This window comes from Solanum pennellii, chromosome 1 (genome assembly GCF_001406875.1).
Source record: "Solanum pennellii chromosome 1, SPENNV200".
In the NCBI taxonomy this organism is placed as follows: Eukaryota; Viridiplantae; Streptophyta; class Magnoliopsida; order Solanales; family Solanaceae; genus Solanum; species Solanum pennellii.
The window spans coordinates 103,482,393-103,501,840 of NC_028637.1; the positions used below are offsets into that span (position 1 = coordinate 103,482,393).

The 19,448-nt window shown below is 34.1% G+C and overlaps 1 pseudogene; it reads right to left on the reverse strand.

Annotated features, from left to right (window-relative positions):
• Positions 1–112: 112 nt before the first annotated feature.
• Positions 113–19,448, reverse strand: part of LOC107008164 — a 57,619-nt pseudogene continuing 38,283 nt past the window's right edge.

The following is a 19,448-nucleotide window of genomic DNA, read 5'->3' on the forward strand; positions in this document are numbered from 1 at the left end:
TTATGCAGGAAATTCCTATCATTGTCCGATTACTGTGATGTGCTTGTCAAATTATGTAATGTCAAATCACATTTAGGATTTTACCAAATAAGCCGTNAAATCACATTCAGGATTTTACCAAATAAGCCGTAGGAAAGTAATTATTATATGATACTCTACATACTCTACAAGCACAATCTTTGTTTTCTTTCTTGCTAAATGATCATTTATTATAGTGTCTATCCTAAATTTTGAGATCCAACTTTCCTTTACACAATGAACTGAACTGAGGATTTTCAATAAAGATATGAACTGACTAGTCCAACTATACTTTAACCATACAAATAAAACTAGCTTGACCAAAATAAATTCTATTGTATTAATACATTATTGTTTTATGTGCACTAATATTTACCTTTTGTTGGGAGAAGCAGACAAAGATCCTATCTGGAATCCTAACAGTGTCCCAAAAAGAAAGAGATCAGGGCTTACACAACACATTTTGGCACCTGTCGAAAGACTCCACAGGCAACTTTATAACATTCTACAGGAACCAGAATTTGGAAACATACCAGACGGTGGTGAAGATGCTACTCTAATTTAAGCAAGGAACAAATACATTCCTCCTAATGAAATTGGTCTTGGAGGTATGCTGCTCATATCACCAACTACTACTACAAAACACTCAATGTCTCTATTTCCAATGGCAGAAGATAATGCTTGTTGCTCAATGAATGTTCCTGTAGAAAATCCATATTGCTAAGTGAAATTTGAGGTGCATGAATAAGATTCAATAGGGCCGCCTGGTGAACTAAAACTCTCGCTATGTGCGGGGGGTCCTGGGAAGGTTCCATTTTATTGGATGGAATTTCCATGAATTTCGATATGTAAAATTCTACTTTTTGGGTGAATTTAATATGTTAATTTCAATGTTTATCACCATGTGCTTACCTACAAGTTTGTTAGTTTTTGTGGACCTCGTGGTAGAATTACACTGTGACATCTCAAAGGCCATTTGACTTACATATGCTTTTCATTGCAACTTCAATGTCTTGCATTGTACTTTGTTTCAGAATAAATAATAGTATAATGGATCATGTGGCTATCCAAAATGAAAATACTGAAACTGAGGGCGGAAAACATTATTCTTTCTAAACCCCTTTTTCTCTAACCAGGAAAGCAGCAAATTAACCTAATAGCTGCATCCTCTAATAAAGAACTTAGCATACTCCATACCATCAAATAAACACTGACCAAAATACTACTATCAAAAGATAATTGCAGTAATATTCTTGCTTGAATTAGAAATTTCTACTTGACATATTTATATGGGAGAGTTCTTGGGTTCTCCTAAATTGTCTTGAAACGAGATTCTCCAATCTTGGATACTGAATCTTGAATTAAATTTTTTTTAATAGGGAATCTTGAGTGAATTTCCGATTAGAAAGATTACGGGCAAAAAATTAGTTGAATAGATGTTGGGCTCCTTATCTTCCTCGATCCCTCTAATGCCATAAAGGGATAAATACATGAAATTCTGTCAATGGTGGCATATAAATGTGCAAGCATGGTAAGATGGAAAAAATAAGTGTCATTGCTGCATCTCAGTAGCAGGGAAACTCTCACCTAAAAAAAGGAAACATTCATAACCTAGTCGATTAAACAATAAAATGGTCACGAAGACCATAATAGGATATCTGCATTTCAAGAAAAAAGAAATCGTTTTCAGGACTAATGTTGAGATAAAGACCTCTTAAAGTGGCATTAAAACTGCCAACAAAAACATGAGAACATTCATGATTTGGAAACTCATTAAGGTGTGTTGAAAAAGTCTATAGGAAGGTTTTGGAGACTGATTTCCATTTCTTTCTGGAAAAGAAGGTGATTAAACAGTAAATTCATTTACAAGAAGAGAGTAAACACAAGATTTTTTGGTTTTGTTTTCTTTTGAAAATGTTTGTTTGTTCTTCTAGAAAACAACTTTGTCCTGATAAGCAAACAAATGTCTTTGTTCTTTTTAAAATCCTTTATTACTGGGCCAACATTGCCTTCAGAAGCTTGAGACTTTGCTAACCAGACAGTACTGTGGTTTTCGGTTGCACCAGAAAATCAGAATCAAGGAGCCAAAGTCTAAAAGAAAATTTCCAAGGAAATAGCCAGAACTATGCTAATCCATGTATCTACTCAATTTAATTCACAAGTTGAGGCATACTCACCAAATAAGAAATTAATCCAATTATCAGTCACAAAGCCACCTGTACGGACTTAATCTCTCACCTGCAGAGTATTAATGAGACCATCTTATATTTCGGCAAATCGGTTGATTTTAATTAATGTACTAGTGCAAGCAGAAATGGATGTAAAAAAGCATTGTTGGAAAGAAATTGAATGTCGTCATTCTTTTCCAGATCTGCACAGACTCTTCACTTTTGATGTTGCACCCATGTCGGATTCTCAAAAATACACTACTTTAAGCGAATCCAACACGCACTCATTGACATTTTTGAAGAGTTCGAGAAACATAGAATATATGTCCTTATTATTTGAAAACTCTCACTCTTAGATGTTTGAATTTTATCTTGAAACTGTTCAACACTTCCTTGACCTAAGATTCATTGCTTAATAAGCAACCACTAGATTAAAGGCCAAAAATTATGAAAATTCACCAAATCCAGCTTTCACCCCACCCACACCAAGCCTCAAATTCCCACCCCCTTTTCATTTGATAGAGAATCTAAGACTCTTCTCTCATTGGAGTTTATAGTGTAAATTGTTCAGAAATTACTGTAATCAAAGTTGATGAGCTGTCATTGGGGAAAAAGAAAAATTCAGAATACACAAAAGTTAATGAAAAATCTGCCATTATTAATATATTTCCATATAAAGGACCAGATATAGTCTACCTAATTCTTATCTGTCTATATATATACTGACCCGTGACCTCACTCAAGCATTTTAGATTTTGAGAGAAAATCGAACTCTAAAAGTAAGCAGCAGCAAATTCAACCTGATTTGAACTGAATAATTCATAATCAGATCTTATGGGTAGACGAGGTCCATGTCTCCATTGTGGCATCAAGAGTAAGTTTTATCCACCTCTGCCTCAAGTGTTACGTCATTGAAGTTACACGGGGAATACTTTGTTTTAGTTTTGCTAACCTTGAAACTTTAATCTCTGAGATCTGTTTCAAAACTTATAATTTTTCGTTAACTCCAACCCGTGTCTCGTTATTCTGTACTATTTCTTCTGTAAATGGAATAATCCACAGTCCCATCCATTGAATATATCATGTCAATTCATCCCTCACTAAGGCAAAAAAAAAGAACAACAGGCTAAGTGCAACCCCATCATGACCGGAAAGTGTTCCAAACCTCCTCCCATAATATCATGTGGGGGCACCCATGCTATAAAAAGGCTAAATGGAGCACTTGGGTAAATGTTTAGTTATTTACATAGAGGATTTGGAATCACTTCCTACTCAATACATTTTTTCCTTCTTTTTTTTAGTGGTGCACCCATGTTCTAGAAATCCTAGATTCATCCGTCTAAATCTGATTTTTCCTTTACAGATTGTGAAGCCCCTTATTGTTACTTGCTTGTTAACTGATTTCCTTCATCTGATATTGCATTCGTGAATTTATTTCTGCACCCTTACAGATACTACTGCATTTTTTGGTTCTCACTTTGAACAATATCTTTTCTATAGCTTATTACTTCCATTTATTTTCGTCATTGAATTGTGTGACTGTCAATGTTAAGATTTAGGTTTTTTGTCCTTATGGGTTCCCCATTTTTTGTGGTTTATTGCACACTTGATTATTCTTCAACTTGCATTAGTGGCATCAGGGTTTGATGTAGTTTATGGTCATGTACTTGATTGGCAGCGGGAAGGGGGGGGAGGGGTGGTAAGGGTACCAAGAGAGATCCCAGGTTGAGAGTTGGGTCTTGAAACATAGGGACATACACGAGGAAGTCAATAGAGTTAGTTAAGATTCTTATGAAGAGGAAGATCAATATAGCTTGTGTTCAAGTCACCAAAAGGGTAGGAATCAAGGCGAGGGTTCTAGATGGATATAAGTTATGGTACTCGAGAAGATCGAGGAGTAGAAATAGAGTAGGCATTAAGTAGAGAAGGAACTCAAGGAGCAAGTGGCAGAGATTAAGAGGGTGAATGATAAGTTAATGTTCATTAAGCTAGCCTTGGGAGGGCTAACTATTAACTTAGTTAGTGCACACGTGCAGCAAACGGGTATAGACAAGGAGGTCAAAAAAATCTTTTTCGATCTGGGAGGAGTTCGATGAGGTCGTGAGAGTTATCCCGTGTACTGCGAAACCAATTTTATGAGGGGATTTTAATAGTCACATAGGGACAACTTCGAGAGGATATGATGAAGTACGAGGCACTTTCAGCCTTGGGGATAGAAATGGAGTTTTGCTTTTATACTTAACAAAGCTATCGAGTTGATCATAGCTAATTCCAGTTTCTAGAAGAGGGAGGAGCACTTGGTGACGTTTTGTAGTGTGGTGGCTAAGATTCAGATAGATTCTTTGCTCCTTAGAAAATGTGATAGAGGTTCATGAAAGGACTGGATCAAGAGAGGGGATTACAACCCAACACTTAGGAAATTGGAGAGAAGTTAGTGGTTATGAGGATTTTAGAGAGTAGTGAGGAAACAAATAGTGTACCGAAGAGTTATCCAGAGAGGCACAAAAGGGAATGGTGGTGGAATGAAGAGGTCCAAAGCACAATAAAAGCCAAGAAGGTTGATTACAAGACGTTAATTAAAGCTTAGATGAGGAGGAATAATTAGAGGTTTAAGACGACGAAAAAGGAAAACAGAGCTAGTGGGGTTGCAATTAACATATGGTCTAAAACAATTGATTGCATCAAGAAAGCAACAAGAGAGGCGGTAGGGATCTTGAGGGGTTACCCAGGTGGAGTATTCTAGGGATAATAAGAAAGACTGATACATGGTGTTCAGGGGTTACCTAAAAGTCTATGCATGTTTCACACAAGGAAATTTCCTCTTATTTCTAATACTATACATACTCTAGTTTCATGACACTTCCATTCTCCTGCAATATATTCAATACCTTTTTACAGTAGATCTTCATTGTCAATGTTCATTGTGCTTTAGTTTCATACCTGTAAGAATTTTATTCAAATTTTCCCAGTTTAAACACTAAGTAATCTTGAACTCAAACAGAAACCCGCCATTGGAGACCTGGGCCACCTGAAAAACCAGTGCTCTGCAATGCATGTGGATCAAGGTGGCGCAGGGGGCCACTACATAACTATATTCCCAGACATGCAAACAGAGAAACACAGAGCTATCAGTTACCTTCTGAGACGACGACGCGTCTCTTAGCTCGTGATGACCAAAGGCTAGAAGTTGGAGTAGTGGTTTCTGGACAGGAAGGATCTTCAGCTTGTCTTGGAGAGGAACTGAATAACATACCAAGCTTAGTTTCAGCAGGATCATCCTCGGCAATCTGCACGCAGATGGAAGAAACAAATGGTAAAACACTTTCACATATATAGCGAGCATTTAACTTGTTTCAGCAAATATGATACATGTTCTGAATCAAATCCTTTCTTAAGTGTACAGGTCATAAAAAAATGAAAAACTAATATCTTCCTAGTCATCTCAGGCCAATTTCTTTCTTCTGATTTGCATGATAGTAAGCGCAAAATTCTTAGGGCACGTTTGGTTAGGGAACGAGTTATCCCGGATTGTTATCCCACCCTCAATCTGGAATAAAAATAACACTAAAATCCCGGTATAGCTAATTCCGGGATAAGTTATACCATGATTTTAACCCAACTAAACATGGGATAAGCTCATGCTAAAATCAATCCCAAGATTAGTTATCCCATATTCCTCGTAGCAGACGAGACCTTAGTCAAAGAAAATTATTAGATAGGTGAAATTAGGCAACCAAATCATTGTAGATGCACCTTCCCAAAAAGTAATCCTGCAGTGAATATTATACTGACTCAAAAGATTCCAACTACAAACTTCTCTTATTCTATTGATTAGAAATGGGAAAAAATTGAATCACCCGCACCCCCCAAAAAAAGGAGTGGAAAACAGGGGAAGAATCTACAGATCCTACGCAACAAGTTTAACAGTGAGACAGAAAATTTTATCAGCATTCTCCCACTGTCCGAGTGGTTGTTTTATGTTGGTGATTAATACTAAAAAGAATCATGAAACTTGGATTTTCTTTTACGCAGGAAATTCTTGCCGTTTCCGATTACTGTGATGTGCCTTTCAATTTATGTAATGTCAAATCACATTCAAGATTTTACCACATAAGCTGTAGGGATGTAATTGCTGTATGATATTCTACAAGCACAATAATTGGTTTCTTTCTCATAGGCCATTAATTATAGTGTCTCCCCTAAATTTGGAGAACTAACCTCCCCTAATACAATGAACTGAAATTGACAAATTTCTGGTAATTTGGATTCAATAAAGATATAAACTGACCAGTCCAACTATACCTTAACCATAAAAATAATACTAGCTTGACCAAATAAAAATAAAAAATCTATTGTTACTTTATTGTTTTATGTGCACTAACATTTACCTTTTGTTGGGAGAAGCAGATAAAGACACTTTCTGGAATCCTAACTGTGTCCCAAAAAGAAAGAGATCAAAGCTTAGACAACACATTTTGTCAACTGTTGAAAGACTCCAGAGGCAACTTTATAACATTCTACAGGAACCAGAATTTGAAAATATACGAGCCGGTGGTAAAGATGTTACTCTAATTCATGCAAGGAACAAATACATTCCTCCTAATGAGATTGGTCTTGGAGCAATGCCGCTCGTATCACCAATTACTACAGAATGCTCCACGTCTCTACCTCCAATGGCAGATGATAATGCCTCTTGCTCAACGAATGTTCCTGTAGAAAATCCAAATCTCTAAGTGAAGTTTGAGGTGCATGAATAAGATTCAATAGGGCAGCCCGGTGAACTAAAGCTCTCGCTATGTGCGGGGATGGGGGGGGGGGTCCTGGGAAGGTTCCATTTTATTGGATGGAATTTCCATGAATTGGATATGTCAAATTCTACTTTTAGGTGCATTGAATATGTCAATCAGATGTCTATCACTCTGTACTTACCTACAAGTTTGTTAGTTTTTCTGGACCTCATTGTAGAATTACATTGTGACATCTCAAAGGGCATTTGACTTACATATGCGTGTCATTATAACTGTATTGTCTTGCATTATACTTTGTTTCAGGATAAACAATAATATACTAGATCATGTGGCTATGGAAAATGAAACTACTGAAAATGAGGGTGGGAAAACAATTGGATCAATCCTCGCATTCAGTGGAAAACATCTATGTGAATGTGTTCATAGTTCTTGACATTAAAAGTGGACATTTTGAGAGTGCAGATGTCCACCCAAAACAACATGGACATGTCCAGTTGTCTCTTGCTTTGGTGTTCGCAATTTTCTAATTTCTTTCGCTCCAAATACAAAGTTAGTTGCTCTCTCTGTAGCACTTCCTTTCATTGCCCAAACATTCTTACTCTTTTTTTGCCAATGATACAATCTGCTAACCATGCAGCAAAGTGAGTTTGTATATGCAGAACACAGGATCTTCTGTTTCGTACCATATAAGATTTATGTTTTCCCATCTAGTTCATGGGTTGTTCACATTCTTCTAGCAATTTTCTCGAATATTCAAAACAAAGTTTGGAATATCTCGAATTTTCTCTCCAAATTCAAAAGCCACACTTGCCTGCCACTCTGGAAAGCAAAAAGATACTTTTGAAATTATCTGTGGAATGGCGGAAAAGATTCTTGGAAATTCTTTCACCACCAAAATTTTCCGAACTAATTAGGAGTGACTCATTTTTTCCCACTAATATCTCAACTCCTACTCCATTCACCAATTGTTATCTATCATTAATATTTAAAATATCAGTAAAACACCATACTCGTGACCCAACCCTCACCTTTCAACTGCTATCAAGTGTGAGTAAAACACGACAAATAATATTTAGACCAGTTTACCCAAAATAAAAATCCAATAAGAAGATTACTCCTTTTAAAACCAAGAAAGCAGCAAATTACTGTTACCCCAAATAGGTTTTATTCACAACCTAATAGCTGCATCCTCAAATAAAGAACTAAGCATACTCCACACCATCAAATAAACACTGAACAAAATACTACTATCAAAAGATAATTGCAGTGACATTCTTGCTAGGATGGAAATTTCTAGTTGACATATTTATATGGGTGAGTTCTTGGATTCTCCTAATTGTCTGAAAACGAAATTCTCCAGTCTTGGTACAGAATCTTGGATGAGAAATAATTTCAATACAGAATCTTGAAAAAAATTCCCATTAGAATGAAAAGCGGCAAAAAAAATAAATTTGAATATTGAATCTTTGATAAATTTTCAATTAGTTGCAATAACAATTTCAATATGTCAATGTAATGGCATTACATTACAAAAAAAAACGAGGACGAGAAGGAAGAAAAGTTACGGCAAGAGGACTCCAAAAAGCCATGAAAATAGACGTTGGGCTCCTCATCTTCCTCAATCCTCTAACGCCAAGAAAGTTGCCAAATGGAAGACATGTATATAGATGAAGGCTTTAAAAACACGCATGGGCTAATGATACTACACTTATTTATTTACTTATCCAATATTTCATTAGTTTTAGTATGGTTTAATTATTTATTTGTTAGGATTTTGAGCTTATGTTATACTAATAATTAATACATCACTAGTAAAACTATATGGGCTTCGTGCGAGAATTTAATATCACGGAATGTATAAAATAGTACTTAAAATTTTACATAAAAGATTAATAATGTAAAGAAAAATGAAAATTATTTTATCTTATAATTTATCCTTAATAACATATAAGAATAAACTAAAAATTGCAAAAATATATACCTTGATCTATAACATAAGCAATGGTGTCATGTAGCCACTCAACATGAGTAACGTACACAAATATTTAATTGTGAAGAAGAAGGACTTCAAAATTTTTGTTGTTTTGAAATGAGAGAAATCTTGAAGTCACTTTTGATTTTTATGAGAATTCACTTTTAATTTATTTATTCATTTATTGTGCTTTATCAGAAAGGTTACAACTATTTGGAAAAGTTTTAACCCTTTAGAAGGGTCACAATCTTTCATAAAAGTCGCAACTTTTCATAAAAGTCGCAATTTTTCATTTAAGTCATAAAAGTCACAACTTTTCATAAAAATCGCAACTCTTCATCAAAGTCGTAACTTCTCATAAAAATCATAACTTTTCGCAAATATCTCAACTTTCCATGTAACGCAGACTAATTTTGTAAATAAATAAATAAATTAAAAGTGAATTCTGGTTTGTGGTGACGCCACGTATGCGGGCCTAAGGTTCTATTATACATATATATATATATGTGTTAAAAGTAACTTTTTAATTGTATCAATAAAATCACTCAACTTTTTATTTGTATCAATAAAATCACTGAAATAAATTTATTATTACAAAAACATCAACAAGATAAAATAATTTTTTTATATGGAATTCATAAATTAAAGATAGTGGAGATTCATGCTACAAATTAACGAAAAATTAGTGTTATTTTCAACTAGAGCGTAAGTGTTCACTGCAACTGTGATTCAGGCTACAGAGATTGGAAGAGGTAGAAGCAAACATTGAATTTTTGGTCGCGGACGATGACATTGAATTTTGATATCTCTCAACACATTTGACAAATCATTTGAAAACATGTCTATTTAAATCATTTTTTTATTGATTAAAAAAAATAAGGTAAACCTTTGCCTCTTTTCTGGAATTCATTACACCAGTCATGTCATTTCTTTAAAGTGTTCCATTATTACTGAAGCTTCTTGTTTTAGCACTACTCGACAACTTTTTTCCTTTGTAGCTCCACCGTATAGTTAGCTCATGTTGAAACTTTAAAAGATAATTCAAAATTGTGTTTGAAAAATAATTTCTGAAATTTGAAAAATAATATTAAGTAATATATTATAAAAGTATTTTTGGTCGCGGACGATGACATTGAATTTTGATATCTCTCAACACATTTGACAAATCATTTGAAAACATGTCTATTTAAATCATTTTTTTATTGATTAAAAAAAATAAGGTAAACCTTTGCCTCTTTTCTGGAATTCATTACACCAGTCATGTCATTTCTTTAAAGTGTTCCATTATTACTGAAGCTTCTTGTTTTAGCACTACTCGACAACTTTTTTCCTTTGTAGCTCCACCGTATAGTTAGCTCATGTTGAAACTTTAAAAGATAATTCAAAATTGTGTTTGAAAAATAATTTCTGAAATTTGAAAAATAATATTAAGTAATATATTATAAAAGTATTTTTCATAAAAATCTCTTCATGAATTTTCTTTAATTTTATTTAATATATGGGTTCAGGTTAACATGGCGTTATTACCTTGTCATGTCATAAAAAAAATTGATTAAGTGATTTTATTGATATAAATAACAATTTTGTTTCCTGATAATCAAACAAACGTGGTTTGTTCTTTTTAAAATCCTTTCTTATCAGGGCAACATTGCCTTAATATAATTGAGCCTTTTCAAACAGCACAGTACAGTGGTTTTTGAGAGCACCGGAATATCAGAAATGAAGGAGCCAAAGTCTTAAAGAATATTTCCAAGGAAATAGCCAGCTCTAAGTTAATACTTGTATTTTCTTAATTTAATTCACAAGTTGAGGCATACTTACCAAATGAGAAATTTATCCAATTATCAGTCATGGAGCCACCAGTATGGACTTCAACTCTCACCTGCAGAGTAATAATGTGACCGTCAAATATTTAGGCAAAACGGTCAATTTGATTGTTGTACTAGTGCAAGGGGAAATGGACGTAAAAGAGCATTATTGGAAATAAATTGAATGTAGTAGTTCTTTTCTGGGTGTAAAAAAGCATTATTGGAAAGAAATTGAAGTTAATGACAAATATATCATAATTTATCCAATTATCAGTGACGGAGCAATCTGTATGGACTTCAACTCTCACCTGCAGAGTAGTAATGAGACACTCATTATATATTTAGGCAAAATGGTCGATTTGATTATTGTACTAGTCCAAGGGGAAATGGATGTAAAAAAACATTACTGGAAATAAATAGAATGCAGTAGTTCTTTTCTTGATGTAAAAAAACATTATTGGAAAGAAATTGAAGTTAATGACAAATCTATCAATATTCATCTATTTCCATAAAAGGACAAGCTATAGTCCTACCAAATTATTAGCTGTCTATATATACTGTGACCCATCACCTCACTTTAGACATTTTAGATTTTGAGAGAAAATCGAACTCTAAAGGTTAGTAGCAGCAAATTCAACCTTATTTGAACTGAATTATTCATAATCAGATCTTATGGGTAGACGAGGTCCATGTCTCCATTGTGGCATCAAGAGTAAGTTCTATACACTGCCTACATCCCATCTTTTATCTTTATCAATAATCTCATGCTTTACAGGATACTTGATTAGGTTAATTATGCTTAAGAATTATGTACCAGATGTTCAACCAATGAATTTTGAAGACTCACATGCATAAACACGAAATACCCAAATTTCCCCGAAATGGTGCATCTGTTACAAAATAAAACATTGAGTACATTACTTTTTTCATCGCTCGAGCCAAATGTTTATTAATTTTCAGTACATCTGCCACTAGTCTAAAAGGAACTCAGGTCATTTGGGATAAATTGTGGATTTGGCACCCAATCCCTACCATTCATGCACATTTAGTTCCCAATTATTTAATCTTTTGAAAACCATCGCCCTTACTGTCTAGATGATGAACCCCCCAAAAGACCACTCTTCACCACTCCATAGGGTTTTTACACGCACCGCAAGCATGAACAACCCCTTACCAATACAACAATGTAGGTCTAACCACCACTTTATGGAACATATCTACGACAACACATTTTTATTGCAAAGTACCCCCGGATGCATGCCTTCAATTTACCCACCTTACTCCAATATGATGTGCGACATCAAAAGCCTCTAAGTATGGACCCAATATACTTGAAGTTTCCTAGTTATTCCTCACTTCAACGTGTTCCTTAAGTGTTACGTTATTGAAGTTACACACAAAATACGTTGTTTTAGTTTTGCTTAACCTAAAAACTTTATTCTGTAAGATCTGTCCCAGAATTTCCAGTTTTTCGTTAACTCCACCCCATGTCTTGTTATTTATACTATGCCATCTGTGAATGGCAAAAAACAGAATACCCTTCATTAAATATATCGTGTCAATTCATCCATCACTAAGGCAAAAGGGAACAGACTAATGGTCGATCTCTAGTGCAAACCCCATCATAATTGAAAAGTGTTCCAAGCCTCCTCCCAATAATATTATATGTTGGCACCCACGCTACAAAAAGCCTCAATGGTGCACTTAATTAAATATTTGGTTATTTACTGAGAGGACCTAGAATAACTTCCTACTCAATACAATTTTTCCTTCTTTTTTTAGTGGTGCACCCATGTTCTAGAAATCCTAGATTCGTTTTTCTAAATATGATTTTTCCTTAAAAGATTGTGCAGCCCGTTATTGATGCTTGCTTGTTTACTTATTTCCTTAATCTGATATCGCGTTCTTAAATTTATTGCTGCGCGTTTATAAATATTACTGCATTTTTTGGTTCCTACTTTAAACAATATCTTTTCTACAGTTTATTTCTTCTATTTATTATCGTCATTGTATTGTGTGACTGTCAAAGTTTATGGGTTGCCCATTTTTTGTTGTTTATTGCACACTTGATTACTCTATAACTGGCGTTAGTGGCATCGGGGTTTGATGTAGTTTATGGTCATGTACTTGATTTGCAGTGGGGGCGGGGGGCCGAGGTGGTGAGGGTACCAAGGGAGATCCTAGGTTGAGAGTGGGGTCTTGAAACATAGGGACATTGACAAGGAAATCAATACAGTTAGTGAAGATTCTTATAAAGAGGAAGAATAAAGCTTCTGTACAAGAAACCAAACGGGTAGGAACCAAGGTCAGGGATGTAGATGGATTTAAGTTATGGTACTAAAGAAGGTTCAGGAGTAGAAATAGAGTAGGCTTTTAGTAGACAAGGAACTCAAGGAGAAAGCGGTATTTAGGAGGGTGAAAGATAAGTTAACGTTCATTAAGCTAGTTTTGGGAGGGATATGTGCAGCAAACAGGTTTGGACGAGGAGGTCAAAAAAAACTTCTTTATTCTGGGAGGAGTAAGACTAGGTTGTGAGAGTTATCCCGCGTGTTGAGAAACTAATTATTTGAGGGGGATTTTAGAAGTCGCATAGGGACCACTTCGAGAGAATATGATGATGTACAAGGCACTTTCGGCTTTAGGGATAGAAAATGAGGAGTTTTCTTTTGAACTTCGTGAAAGCTATCGAGATGATCATAGCTTAATCCAGTTTCTAGAAGAGGGAGGATCTTTTGTAGTGTGGTGGCTAAGACTCGGACAGATTCTTCATCAGAAAATGTGATAGAGGTTTATGCAATGACTGGATCTTACTGCCCACCATAAGTTCATGGTTATAACTAACTTCAACTTTCTGGTATGGTTCCTTAACATAGTGATGAAAATGTGAGTAAAGTAACAGTTGAAGCATCCTTAAGGTCAATGCATATTTCACACAAGGAAATTTCCTCTTGTTTTTAATATTATACATACTCTAGTTTCATGACTCTTCCATTCTCCTGCAATACATTCTCTACCATTTTTTATAGAAAATCTTTATTGTCAATGATCATTGTGTTTTAGGTAAACACTAATTAACTTTGAACTCAAACAGAAACCTCCCATTGGAGACCTGGGCCACCTGAAAAACCTGTGCTCTGCAATGCTTGTGGAATAAGGTGGTGCATTAGGGGGACACTGCAAAACTATATTCCCAGACATGCAAATAGGGAAACACAGAGCATGCAGATGGAAGAAACAAATGGTAAAATACTTTCACATATATAGTGAGCAGTTAACTTGTCTCAGCAAATATGATACATGTCCTGAATCAAATCCTTTCTTAAGCGTACAGGTTAAAAAAATGGAAAACAAATATCTTCCTACTCAATTTCTAGCCAATATTTCTCTTCTGTTTTGCATGATCGTAAGCCCAAAACTCTTAGGACACGTTTGGTTGGGGAACAAGTGATCCCGGGATTGTTATCCCACCCTCAATGTGGGATAAAAATAAAACTACAATCACGGTATAGCTAATTTCGTGATAAGTCATACCATGATTTTATCCTAACTAAACATGGGATAAGCTCATCCTAAAATTAATCCCAAGATTAGTTATCCCATATCCCTCGTACCAAAGGAGAACTTAGTCAAAGAAAATTATGAGATAGAAATTAGGAAACCAAATCATTGTAGATGAACCTTCCCAAAAAGGGGAAGAATCTAAAGATCCAACACAACAAATTTAACGGTGAGATAGAAAATTTTATCATCATTCTCCCATTTTCCTATGTTCGTATCTCCACTCAAAAGAATCACTTACACCATGAGCTCTAAGGCAACTTGATAAGCATGTATCAAGATTCACCACATTTGGATTTATTTTTTACGCAGGAAATTCTTGCCGTTTTCTGATTACTGTGATGTGTCTTTCAAATTATGTAATGTCAAGTCACATTCAAGACTGTACCATAAAAAACATAGGGATGTAATTACTATATGATACTCTACAAGCACAATCTTTGGTTTCTTTCTTGCTCATAGGCCATTAATTCTAGTGTCTCCTCTAAATTTGAGAACTAACTTCCCTTTTAACAATGAAGTGAAATTAAAATATTTCAGGTAATTTGGATTTTCAAGAAAGATATGAATTGACCATCCAACTCTACCTTAATCATGCAAATAATACTAGCTTGACCAAAATAAAAATAAAAACTAATGTATATTAACCTTAATGTTTTATGTGCACTAACATTTACCTTTTGTTGGGAGAAGCAGATAAAGACACTTTCTGGAATCCTAACTGTGTCCCAAAAAGAAAGAGATCAAAGCTTAGACAACACATTTTGTCAACTGTCGAAAGACTCCAGAGGCAACTTTATAACATTCTACAGGAACCAGAATTTGAAAATATACGAGACGGTGGTGAAGATGTTACTCTAATTTATGCAATGAACAAATACATCCCTCCAAATGAGATTGGTGTTGGAGCAATGCCGCTCGTGTCACCAACTACTACAGAATGCTCGACGTCTCTACCACCAATAGCCAAAGATAACGCCTCTGACTCAATGAATGCTCCTGTAGAAAATCCAAATCGATAAGTGAATTTTGAGATACGTGCATAAGATTCAACAGGGAAGCTCGGTGCACTAAGCTCCCCTATATGCAGGGTCTGGGGATGGTTCGGTTTTACTGGATGGAATTTCCATTAATTATATATGTCAAATTCTACTTTTTAGGTGCATCTAATAAGTCAATTCCGATGTTTATCACTGTGTGCTTACCTAAAAGTTTGTTAGTTTTTCTGGACCTCATTGTACAATTACATTGTGACATCTCAAAGGGAATTTGACTGACATATGCGTGTCATTATAACTGTACTGTCTTGCATTATACTTTGTTTCAGGATAAACAATAATATACTAGATCATGTGGCTATGGAAAATGAAACTACTGGAAATGAGGGTGGAAAAACAATTGGATCAATCCTCGCATTCAGTGAAAAAACATATCTTTGAATGTGTCCATAGTTCTTGACATTATTAGTGAACATTTTTTAGGGTGAAGATCTCCACCCGAAAAAACATGGGCATGTCCAGTTGTCTCTTGCTAGGGTGTTTGCAAATTTCTAATTTCTTTCGCTCCAAAGGCAAAGTTAGTTGCTCTTTCCGTAGCACTTCCTTTTATTGCCTAAACATTCTAACTCTTTGTTTTTCCAATGATACAATCTGCTAACCATGCAGCAAATTGAGTTTGTATATGAAGAACACATGATCTTCTGTTTGGTACCATATAAGAATTATGTTCTCCCATCTAGTTCCTGGGTTTGCTCATATGCTTCTACAAATTTTCTGGAGTATCCGAAACAAAGATTGGAATATCTGAAATAGAATTAGTCATTTTTCCCTCCAAATTCAAAAGCCACACTTTCCTGCCACTCTGGGAAGCAAAAAGATACTTAGGTTAGCTGTAGAATGGCAGAAAAGATTATTAAAAATTCTTTCACCATCAAATTTTTCTGAACTACTTAGAAGTAACTCATTTTTTCTAATAAAAAGATTACTCCTTTTAAAACCCCTTTTTTTCTAACCAAGAAAGCAGCAAATGATTGTGATCCCCAAATAGGTTTTATTCACAACCTAATAGCTGCATCGTCAAAACAAAGAACTAAGAATACTCTACACCATCAAATAAACACTGAACAAAATACTACTATCAAAAGATAATTGCAGTGACATTTTTGCTAGGATGGAAATTTCTAGTTGACATATTTATATGGGTGATTTCTTTGGTCCTCCTAAATTGTCTAAAAACAAAATTCTGATACTAAATCTATCAGTCATTAGAACTAAATCACTATATTATTTTACATAAAAGATTAAAAATGTAAAGAAAAATAAAAATTATTACATCTTATAATTTATCCTTAATAACATATAAGAATAACTTAATAATTGCAAAATATATACCGTGATCTATATCATAAGGAATGGTGTCACATAGCCAATCAACATGAGTAATGTACACAAATATTTAATTGTGAAGAAGAAGGGCTTCAGAATTTTTGTTGTTTTGAACGGAGAGAAATCTCTCTATTTATAGTCAACATATGGTAGTATGAAGAAATATTTATTCATTTATTGTGCCTTATCAGAATGGTTACAACTATTTGGAAATTTTTAACCCTTCAAAATGGTCACAATATTTAATAAAAGTGACAACTTTTCATGAAAGTCGCAACTCTACATTAAAGTCGTAACTTATCATGAAAATCACAACTTTTCGTAAATATCTCAACTTTTCATGAAAGGCAAGACTAATTTGTAAAAAGATAAACTAAAAGTGAATTATGGTTTCTGATGACTCCATGTAGGCGGACCTAAGGTTCTATTATATATATATATGTGTGTGTGTGTGTGTGTGTGTGTGTGTGTGTGCGCGCGCGCGCTAAAAGTAACTTTTTATTTGTATCAATAAAATAACTCAACTTTTTATTTGTATCAATAAAACCACTCAAATAAATTATTATTAAAAAAAATATTAACATGATAAAATAAATTTTTTTTTATATGGAATTCATAAATAAAAGATAATGGAGATTCATGCTACTAATTAACAATTAATTACTGTTATTTTCTACTAGAAAAAGCACAAATGTTTGGTGGAATTATGTTTCAGGCTACAGAGATTGGTAGCGGTAGAAGCAAACACTGAATTTTTGGCCGGCAGACAGTGACATTGGGTTTTGATTTCTCTTGACACATTTGACAAATCATTTGAACATGTTTATTTTAGGGAAAAGGCTCAAATATGTCATCGAACTTTTAGAAAAGGCTCATTTATGTCTTCCGTTAAAAGTTTGGCTCATTTATGCCATTGCTGTTAAAGAAAAGGCTCATCCATGCCATTTTTTTTAACTCCGATTTTGCAAAACCATTTTTTACACGCCAAACAAGGTTTTACACTTTTGTATTGGTGTTTTTGGATCAAATGTATATTTTTTGCTTGTTTTTCTTTAAAAACACCAAGAACACATGAAGAACATAAACAACTCCCAAATTTTCAACATCTTCAATTCTTCATGAAATCAAATCAAATTTCGGCTACAACATTAATTACTTTTAAAAAAAAAAATTCTAACATCATTTGCAGAGTTCAAAAAATTCACCCATATTTTAAAAATATATATTCCAAAAAACGAAAATCAGTCTCAAAATTTCAAAATTTTCTTTGATTCTTATTTTTGTAGTTTTTTACATTAGATCTTTGTTGACTAGTGTTTTTTGAGTTTATGTTCAAAATTTCTAATGATTTAAAGTTGTGAAGAATCTACCATTAAAGAATGTTGAAGTTTTGAAACTTTGAGGAAATTTTAATTGGGTCTTGTTGAGTTATGTTGAATTTGAGCTCAAAAGAAATCGAGTTTTGATATCTAGCTCGGAGCGAAACTACTCTTGAAATTTGAGGTGATTCGTGAAGAATTGAATAAATTTGAAATTTGAGAATTGTTAATGTTCTTATGTGTTCTAATGAATGTAGAAGCAAAAAGTATACATTTGATCCAAAAACACTAATAGAAAGTGTTAAACCTTGTTTGTTATGTAAAAAGTGGTTTTACAAAACCGGAGTTAAAAAAATGGCATGGATGAACCTTTTCTTTAACAACAATGACATAAATGAGCCAAACTTTTAACGGATGGCGTAAATGAGCTTTTTCTGGAAGTCTGATGGCATGTTTGAGCCTTTCCCCTTTATTTTATTCATTTTTTTATTGATTAAAAAGAATAAGGCAAACCTTTGCTTCTTTTCTAGAATTCATTACACAGTCGTTTCTTTAAAGTGTTCCATTATTACCGAACCTTCTTGTTTTAGCACTACTCGACAGTTTTTTTCCTTTGTAACTCCACCGTATAGTAAGCTTATGTTGAAACTTGAAAATAATAATTCAAAGTTGTCTTTGAATAATAATTTCTGAAATTTGAAAAATAATATAAAGTAATATTATAAAAGTATTTTTCATAAAAATCTCTTAATGAATTAAATAAATCGAATTAGTAATTCTTTTCTTGATGTATTAAATAATTATTAGTGACGCAGCAATTTGTATGGACTTCAACTCGCGAGACCAGCCCAACCCGACCCTTGTAATAAGTGGGGTTAGATTTAATTTTTTTGGCCCATTTAGGAACGAGGCTTTTTAGCCTACCCCATTTGGCTCGTTGGCCACAGAGGCTCAGCCTGCAAGCCTCAGAGGCCAGCCCATGGGCTATTAATTTTTAAAATATATTTTTAATAGTGTTTTACTTGTAAAGATTTTATCAATAAATATTTTGAAAACTAAAAAATTAGGACTTTTGCAATATCATATTGTATGGTGAATTGTAAAAGAACTTTTTAAGGAAACTGTATCACATGTTGATTCAAATGTGATTGATGGTGGAAGAGGAAGCGAAAAGGGGCGTAGTCATAAAACTTTAATTAATGGGTCATGTAATATGTAGCAATTTAGATTTGCTAAGTATTTTGGTTGTCTTGCGTTGCTGAAAATCTTTTAAACCAGCTAGTTTTTTGTGGGAGAAATGGTGGAATGATCAACATTTATCCGCCAAATCTTACGTTGGCTATTATGTATTTATGTAACTATTCACCGAAGTGTGATTCATAAATGTATTTTTATAAGTATTCACCAAAGTATGTGATTTATAAGTGAATTTTTGTATGAATTGATGTCGTATTCATAGACGTCAACATTCGA